This window comes from Mastomys coucha, unplaced genomic scaffold (assembly GCF_008632895.1).
Source record: "Mastomys coucha isolate ucsf_1 unplaced genomic scaffold, UCSF_Mcou_1 pScaffold5, whole genome shotgun sequence".
Lineage (NCBI taxonomy): Eukaryota > Metazoa > Chordata > Mammalia > Rodentia > Muridae > Mastomys > Mastomys coucha.
Window position 1 is genome coordinate 114,465,504 of NW_022196911.1, and position 9,582 is coordinate 114,475,085.

Consider the following 9,582-nt stretch of genomic DNA (forward strand, 5'->3'; position numbering starts at 1 on the left):
GAGAGAGAGAGAGAGAGAGAGAGAGAGAGTGAGTTTGTGTGCGATAGTCTTTTTCTTCAGATGCTAGGGCTCAAACCCAGAGCCCCATGCACGCTAGGCAGGTGCTTTACCACTGAGCCACAGCTTGGCTCTCTCTCTTTTTAAAATAATTAATTAGCGTGTGCTCAGGCGGTGGTAGGGGAAGAACTTTTGGAAGTCAGGTCTCTTTTATCACGTGAGTTGAAGTGATTGAACTAGGGTCATCGGGCTCAGCAGAAAGCTCGCTCCCCCCCCCCCCCCCCCCCCCCCCCCCCCCGGGTTCTTTTAGAGATGTAGTTTCATGTATCTCAGACTGGCCGGAAACTGACTAACTCAGACTAGCCTAGCACTCCTCATTCTCCAGCCTCATCTCCAATGCTGGAATCCCAGGTGTGAGCTGTAATGGTCCACTCTGGTTCCATGGGTAAGATCTTGTCTCACTAGCTTGAGGTGCAGTCACCTGTGTTGGTTCTAGATGTGGGACATTGATTCACAGAATCAGTTCAACAGAGAGAGCTTGCCAGCCAAAGCACAAGGGCCTTCCAAGTGACAGACTCAGTGCGGAAAGGAAGTCTCAGACTGCCTGCAGGTCTGAATGGCTCCAGGTTCCCTAGCCATTCTGTCGGGCGGGAGAGTCAGTGGATGCTTGTTACATCATGGTATCCGACCACTGAAAAATGTAAGGTTCTAAAAGTTCATCTTGAAAGAGGAGCAGTTTAGGAGGCTTTGTTGATTTCCTCTTTGTTTGTAAACCTCATTATTTATTGATCAGCTTTGGTGCTGATCTCTGAAGGGAGCTTAAGCAACCTACACAAACCATCCCCTATACTGCTGGGTATCAAATTATGGATAGGCAAGCATTCTACATGGAGCTGTACCCCTAGGCCTGACAGGGCCTCACCTCATGTTACTTTTGACTGTCCTTCGTAGCTGATGATTTTTGAATTTACGACCTTTTTGTCTACAACCCGAGTGCTGGTCTTACAGGCATGTGTCACTGTGCCCAGTGTCATGGGCTAGGTAGGGGTCATTTTTAGGGCCTTGTATATGCTAGGTAGGTAGATAACTTTACCAGCTGAGCTACCCTCCCCCCTACCCTTGCCCTAGTCTGTGTGCTTTGTAGCCCAGGTTAGCCTGGAGCTCTGGGTCCTCCTTCCTTAGCCTCCTGAGCACAGGATTATAGGCTTGCACCTTTATTTTCAGCTCTTGTTTTATTTATTTATTTCTTATGAAAAGCTTTGTTGTGTGTGCATATGTGCATCCTAAGAATTGAACACAAGTCTTTAGGCTTGGTGACAGGCAACTTTACTTGCTGAAGTATTTCATTATTCCCTTTAAAAAATTAAAAAAAAAAAAGATTTTGTTAGTTTGGTTGAGACAGGCTCTCACTTTATAGCTGACTGGCTTGACTCTTTATGTAGACCAGGCTGGCTCAAACTCATAGAGACCTACTAGTCTCTGCCATGGAGTGCCGGGATTAAAGGTGTGGCCACCACACTCAGCCCAAGATTTTATTTTTATTTCTAATTATGTGTGTCTCTGTTTGTAAGTACATATGATTTCAGGTACCTTTGGGGGTCCGACAAGGGCATTGGAGTCCCTGGAGCTAAAGTTAGAAGCAGTTCTAGGAATCAAACCTAGGGCTTCTGCAGGAGCAGTGGACACTCATAACCACTGAGCCCTCTCCAGCCCATTAATGATCTTCTGAGACAGGGTCTCACTGTGTATCCCTGGCTGTCCTAGAACTTTTATGTAGACCAAGCTGTTGCTTTAAATTTTTTTTTTTTGAATTTTTTGAGGCAGGGTTGAATGTAGCCTGGAATGGTGTGGCAGTGAGGGTTGTCGTCTCTGTAGACTTCTTACGTGACTCATGTTTATTTGAGACAGGATGTCATTTTTCTGGGCTGGCCTTGAACTCCTGATCTTCCTGCCATCCCCCAAGTTCTGAAATTACCTGCATGTGCTACCACACTCAGCCCAGCTTCCCAAAAATCTTTGCAGTGCTCACAGCTCTGTATTTCTAAACCAAAAGATTAAGTCTACAATTGAGCGGGGGCGGGTCAACTGACAGACCTGTGACAGTCAGAACCCACAGTTGTTCGCTGTGTATTCGGAAGCTCTTGTTTTACAGTTCTCAGGGTAGGGGTGGGGATTGGTGTTTCCACCAGTGGGTGACCCTGCAGGTCTTTGTCCCCACCTCTGCCCTGTTTGGCTGGCTCTCAGGGGCCTTAGTGTTTGGCATTATTCATGTCAGTTGTGGCCAATGACTGTCTGCTGCTGGCTTTCGATTCTTCTCCATCGTTCCACTGCACCTCCCAATTCCTCATTCCCCGAATGGTGTGGTTTCTTGTAATTCTCTGATCACTGATTCATTGATAATAGCTCTGTGTAGTCATGAGCTTCACTTACTTTAGATTCTGGCTTGCCAGTCTGACTCAGTCATGGGGGCTCGGTGAATCGTTGTGGCCAGCAGGAGGAGTGGTTCTTCACTGCGTGGTTTCCTCCCAGGCTTAGAGGTGCCCGTAGAGACTTAAATGAGAAAATGGTTTCTTATTAGTGATCTTGAAATACTGTTGCTTTCTCTGAAGCAAGTGTCTGAGTCACTGTCATTGAGAGAACTAGACAGTTCATTTATTCCTTGTGTGGATGGCTCACCGCTCTTCTAGGTGGAGGTGCCCAGTGCTTAGAGGCCACGCCTAGTGATGCACAAAATGGACTCCTTATTGGAGCAGGCGAGACTTAGTGGGAAGTGTATAAAAGGGGTGTTCCGTCCTCATCTTGAATTTGTTTGCTATACAAGGAAATATCTTTCTGTGGCCTGTAGACTTTCCTTTAAAACTGTATTTAGTGCCGGGCGGTCGTGGCACACGCCTTTAATCCCAGCACTTGGGAGGCAGAGGCAGGCGGATTTCTGAGTTCGAGGCCAACCTGGTCTACAGAGTGAGTTCCAGGGCAGCCAGGGCTACACAGCGAAACTCTGTCTCGAAGAAGAAAAAAAAAAAGGAAAGAAAAAACTATATTTAATTTAACTATGAATAATGAAATCTTATTTTACGGATGGTGCAGAGAGACAGAGACACTGCCTGTCCTAATTCCTGGCTTGTGAGAGGGAAACAAGTGACCGTAAAGGTTCCTTCAGTGGGACTTTCTAAATGGTGTGTAACCGTAGAGGTTCCTTCAGTGGGACGTTCTAAATGGTGTGACTTTGGAGGGCTAGTGGTACATTCTGAGAACTTTCTATTGAGGAGTTGTCACACTGTAGAGTTACCTTTCTTTGACCATTTCTAATGTTGGGGCTCAGCCTTCCCAACTCATTAGAGCTCTGTCCTTTGGCTTATTTTAGTTTTGACAGAGGGTCTTATGTAGCCCAGGCTAGCCTCAAACTTGAACAGCTGATCCACTTGCCTTCAAGTGTTTCTTATGCTACTGTACTCTGGTTCCGTGCGTTTGTCAAAGTTTTCTGGTTGTACTGGGTTTGAACGCAGGGCCCTTACATATGCTGAACGAGCTAGTCGTCGGTCCCCTCTTGATTTATTACTTACGGCAGTGAGGGCAGGTGGGAGAGAAATAATCTGGAACCAAGGAATAATTTCTGAGAATTTCCCAGCTGATTGACTTTCAGTTGTAGCTTGGTAAGTTGCTATGGAGTTTCCCTGAGTGTGACTTAGCTGGTGTGAGTAGAGCCCAGCTGGGCAGATGCTGCCAAGCAGATGGAGAGCAGCCAGGGATTAAAAACACGCGTTCGATATCTAATCCTCTCTTGTAAGTACTGATAAATGTGTAAAGGAGGCAGCCTGGCGGGAGCCGTGGGGCATGCATGGTTCATGTCATGCTCTTTGTTCCTGCTGTGCCTCAGTATCCGTCAGCTAGAAAGAAGAGCCCTCGGCTCAGCCCCCAATGTCATCGACTTCCTTTTAGCTTTGTGGTCAGTGTATAGCTGGAACGGTGCTTGCTGGCGAGTCCAGCGGCCACAGTCTTGAGTAACCGAGAGGAGAGCATCACTTCCCTTCCTGGGCCCAGACTGCAGAAGCCAGGAAGGGCCTCTGCTGCCAGGGCTGCAGGAAGTGCAGACTTCTCCCGGAAGCTGTGACTGCTGATCTTCTCATCAGTCACTTTTACGTGTAAATGTGTGAGGGGAGGTGGGGGGTGGAGGGTGGACTCTTCTGAAAAAGTAGTTTCTGAAAATGGGATGACCAAATACCACAGTTTCTTTTAAAGACTCCGGTGGCGGGGGTGGGGGTGGGGGTGAGAGAGCATTTGGAAAGATCTGACTGGGATCCCATCAGTCTGTGCCAGGAACTCTCTGTTTCCCAGAGGGAATGAACCCTGAATGAGGCCCATGTGCAGGACACAGCATTCCTGGCCATTGAGGCTTCTCTGGTAGGTCAGTGAAGGCAGTCTTTCAGCTTCCCAGCACTCGGTCCAAAGCCGAGCAGGCCAACCTATAGTTTATATCCCCAGAGCCAAACAACTGTCATCTTGGTTGTTTAGCTATGCGGACTTGAAAAGAGATCTAAGCTGGACTTGTCTTTTCACATCCCTCATAGAGGATCTGGAAGGGTCACAAGACCCTGACCTGAGCAAGTAGTCTCTCTCTGACACCTGCTGTAATGCTTACAGCACATGGCTTTGGAGTGGAGGCAAGGTATAGAGGCTGGGGAGACTGCAGAAAGGGGCCTTCCTTGTGGCTATGGGGACACCATTTTCCCTGCTTCTGGTGCAGCCTTTTTGTGGGGAGCACACAGGCTACAGTACTGACCCATGCCCTGTGCTCAGTCAGGAAGCCACTGAATCCGTGTACTCATCCAGAGTGAGCCTTGGTGTGGTCATGCCTACCCCTGGGAAGGAGTTTTAGTCCTAGTGTCTCCCAGTGGTGGTGGCAGCACTGGGTGGGACTGTAGCTCCAGAGGGTGAGGTGTAGCCAACACTGTGCTTCTGGGTTGTCTCTCTGCTGAGGACAGGGACCAGGCTGGGAACAAGGCGGTGTCTTTCCACAGGCGAGGGGAGCCTCCAAATGCTTGGTGAGATGAGCGTTCCTGCAGCTCCACCCCAGGGTGTGACTGTGGGGTGGTAGTTGATCTGAACCCAGTGGATGCTGGGGAGGCTGACTTCACCATCCATCCATGGGCCCAGAGAGGGATGCACATGCTGTACGCTGGGGTGGTTGAACCTGTAGATCCTTGGGACGGTGGGAAGAAGCCTATTTTTCTGCTTAATCCACTCCCCAGCTTCACATTCATGGTGCTCCCTCCATAGGACCCTGCCGGTAGGCTTTCCAGTCATTCCTGAGTTCAGGGAATTTGTCTGCACCATCTCCAGGAAGCCTTAAGTCTGTTGGCTGAACCTTCACCCAGAGTCAGGTATCCTGTGGGTGTGGCCTGAGCAATTGAGAGAGGCTTCTGCCCTGGTTCACAGGCTGCAAGCTGCGGGCTGAGGTTGCCTTTGTGCTGTTGGCCCCACATGCTGAGAGGCCTGGGAATGTGTGCTTCCAGGCCTTGGGTGTTGGGTGGGGGACCGCTGGTCTGCAGGCCCTGTTCGCTGTATTCCCTGGATTCCAAGGGAAAGGAGGGGCCTTGGTCCTACAGACTTGCTGTCTGTTTGCACCATTTCCTTCTGTAATCAGAACTAGATGCTATCTAGAAAGAGATGACTTAGGGGAACTAGCTGTAGACGTGGGAGCTGCACACGTAGTGGCGTGGTTCCCTAAGTGTGAACATGACGGCTCTGTCTGGAAGCTCTCAGGCTTAGTTTTCTTACTCTGTGTGTGTATGTGTGTGTGTATGTGTGTATCTGTCCTTCTGTGTGTGAGTGCCACCACGTTGCTGTGGTCAGTTCTCTCCTTCTGTCATGTGAGTTCCAGGGAATCGAACTCAGGTTGTCCAGCTTGGCAGCCTTTACCCAGGGCATGTGGGTAAAGCTCCTGGCTCAGGGGGAATTACTTGTGTAGGTGGGTGACTCCTGGAACCTGGATTCCTGTCCAGTGGGGCTAGGCTGGTATGGGACAAGCTTATTTCTGGGAGAGTCGGTCTGCTGCAGGAGTTGCATTAATGAGAAGCCAGGAGCCAGTCTCCACGATCCTGGCCTTCTAGCAGACCGGGCTGCAGCCTTGCCTAGGACGTGAGCTCTTCTAGTCCCCATGGTGTGTGCTGTCCCCTGTGTGTGCTGTCCCCTGTGTATACTGTCCCCTGTGTATACTGTCACCTGTGTGTGCTGTCACCTGTGTCACCTGTGTGTACTGTCACCTGTGTGTACTGTCACCTGTGTGTGCTGTCACCTGTGTGTGCTGTCACCTGTGTGTGCTGTCACCTGTGTCACCTGTGTGTGCTGTCACCTGTGTGTACTGTCACCTGTGTGTGCTGTCACCTGTGTCACCTGTGTGTGCTGTCACCTGTGTCACCTGTGTGTACTATCACCTGTGTGTGCTGTCACCTGTGTATACTGTCACCTGTGTGTGCTGTCACCTGTGTGTACTGTCACCTGTGTGTGCTGTCACTGGTGTGTACTGTCATTGTGGGGTCCTTTACACTCACTGTCTTTGCTGGTGCACTCCCCTTTGAATGTGTGGAAGCCACATGAAGTCTGGGATGCCTCCACAGTAAATTGGCAAACTCTAATTGGCTCACAGCTCTTTCTTGTAAAAATAAACCTGTCAGTTCACAGATTAAACAGGAAGCCAGTACAGAGAAGCCTGAAAAACTTTTGGACTGAGGCCCTGGTGGAACATTTCCAGGGAGAGCTCCCTGGTAGGGGAGAGACCACCTGCTCCAAGTTGTCACCCCTGCAGCCACTGCCTGCCATGGTGGCTGGCTAGGCCTGCCCTGATAACTTGGGGGATAGGAGTATGGGTGTACACAAGTCACTGGACTGGTTTCTAGACGTTTCCATTGCTCAGGTTTCACCTTGTCCAGAGCCCTTTCTCTTCTGAGTACAGTTTGAATTTCTAGTTTTTAAGATTCTTCAAGCTTGGCTGCTTCTGGTAGCTCCAGCAGCCTTCTAGTAGCTCCAGGCACCACTTGCCCCTCTCCTTTGACCATGTATATTGACATTTACCTAATCACTTTTGTCATTTCCTCTTTGATCTCTAATCCCAGGCATGTGAGGTGGTGAGGCTTTTACATGTAGGGGAGGCAGATGATGCCAACTCTTGAATATTTCCATAGCTTGTGGTAGGTAGTCATATGATGGCCCGGGTTAGGCTTCCAGGAACTCTGGCCCTGTTCTAGAGTGTTTATGTGAATGGGTGTTTCCTCATCTTCCTCTGTGAGCTGGTTGACTGACTTTGCCCACAGGGGGCTGTGTGGGGATTGGGAATGTGGCACTGAGTGAGGCAGGCAGACCTCTAGTCTGTCCCCCCCCCACCCCATGCTCTGTGAGGTGGAGGTGCACAGCTGCACACAGACTGTGTTCCACTCCGCAGTCTTGGACTGTACACAATGGATGCCTCACAGGTCAGCTATGAGGTTTTCCTGTTGTCTCCTAGTTTCCTTCTTCCCTCTGAGCCTGGTCAATGTAGGACATTGAGGCAGCAATCTCTTGTTCACACTAAGGACTTTAATTTGCAAGCCAGCACCTGCTGAGGGGGAAAATTGTTTACACCTCAGCATAGGTGGCCAAGGCCTGTTGCAGCCCTCCCAGGACCCAGAGAGCCAGCACCGTCCACTGCTGGCTAAAGTTATCTTAGCAGTGAGTTGGCCATGACGGGCCATGACGGGCCAGTGGGCTTTCTGGGAAGTGCAGCTGGGGGCCATCTGGCATCCCTGCAGCGCTGCAGCCCTGGGGAGATTCATTGTTGGAGCATGGGACAAGCAATGAAGTCATCTTCCTGGAATCCTCATTGAGCCCTGGGGTGCTGAGGACATGCTGCCCAGAACCCTCCGCAGTCAGTCGCACACTGAGGGCTTCCTGCTGCTCTTTGCAGCCTGGGATTTAGAGTGGTTTGTGTGGGGTTTGGGTGTGAGGGCAACAAGGACATGGCTCAGCAGGACATACTGAAGGTTTCCTGGGGCTCTGCTTTGTCAGTCAGGCTGCTGTTGGTGGGACCCTGGGAGGATGTGTGTCTGATAGCTAAGGGTCCCTTCTTGTCAAGGCTAGCACCGTCGAAAGTTCTCTTCCCCAGTGTGTACTGTGTGCTTTCTTCCTAAATCTCAGTTGTAAAGAGAAACCAACACAAGACGCTTTAATTTTTCTAGGTCCTTTAACAGAAGCCCTGTCTGTGAGTCTTGAATTTCTTCTAGGCTAACCCTGTTAACAAAGAACAGAAGGGTTTTAAACAAGTGTATCTTTTCTTTGTTCTTTGGTAGTTTCTTCCCTTTATACGACGTGTCTTGATCCTGCCTTTTCCTCAGAAGAATCTTCATATCCTTTCCTTTTTGTTTTTTCCCCGCCCCCAAGCCTGCCTATGTGTGCAGGTTCCCCCGGAGCTACCTGTGCAGGTGCCTGCAGTGGACAGAAGAGGGATCCACTGGAGCCACTGGAAGTGGAGCTGGGGTGTTGTGAGCTGCCGCTCCAGCCCCTCTTTTCTCCCCCTCCTCCCCCCTTCTTTCTTTGTAATGCAACCCACTGAGTCCCCAGTGCCCCAGTGCTGCCCCACTGAGTCCCCAGTGCCCCAGTGCTGCCCCACTGAGTCCCCAGTGCCTCAGTGCTGCGTGCTGGAATGTTGCCTGACCTTGTTGACTTGATCTTGTGCTGTGAGTTGATGGGTGCAGCAGCCTGTCATGCCCGGAAGTCACCATTTTCAGTGCTCCTCCTCCTCCACCAGCTCTTAAATCCTTTCAGTGCTCTTCCTGGATGTTCTCCGAGCCTTGCTGGGGATGATCTAGTTAGGACCTAGCACTCAGCGATCACTCTCAGCTCTCCGGTCAGTTACAAGTCTCTGCATTATTCCTGGCCACTACAGAAAGGTTTCTCTGGCCACGGCTGAGAGCAAACCATGGATGAAACCATCGATATTTAGAAGACAGTTTATTTAGCAAACAAAACAAAAACACAAAACTAGAAACGACAACAAAACAACAAAAACTCTGATAGGTTCCCATAGGGCCCATAACTTCCCAAGCCACGGACCTTTGAATTCCTTCCTTCCTGTTCAATAGGCCTCTCATCTGAGGAGAAGGTTGCATTGTGGGCACATTTTGCCTGGCAGACCATTATAGTAGCCTGCAGGGGTCACTGCTAGGTGAGACCATTGATGGCTTTTCTTTCCATTAGATAAAGCAGACCACCTTTAGCATTCCTCCCTGTCCCCGCGCCCCCCCTCAGGTTAGTTCCAGATGGATTTCTTTATGCCCTACAGCCAAAAGTGGTGTATCTTCAGCAGTAGGGTCTTGTTATGTAGTTAGGGGGACAACTAAGAACAGGACAATAATAGCCTGTGTTATTTGGGGGTCTCTGGGTCCTCCCTGCCCAGTCAGTAAGTCATCAGTAAGGAGTGTTTTTCTGAGGTGGATTGTGTCAGGGACAGGTTGAACCAGGCGGGAACTGGTGAGCTCTGGTGTTGGGAGTTTGGGGAGTGGCTTTGGCTAGGCTTGTGTGTGAGTGGCTTTGGTTAGGCTTGTATGTGAGTGG

The 9,582-nt window shown here is 50.1% G+C and overlaps 1 protein-coding gene across 5 annotated transcripts in view; it reads left to right on the forward strand.

The window, feature by feature from the left end:
* Positions 1–9,582, forward strand: part of Pgs1 (phosphatidylglycerophosphate synthase 1) — a 39,707-nt gene that overhangs the window by 814 nt on the left and 29,311 nt on the right. The window lies entirely within an intron of this gene.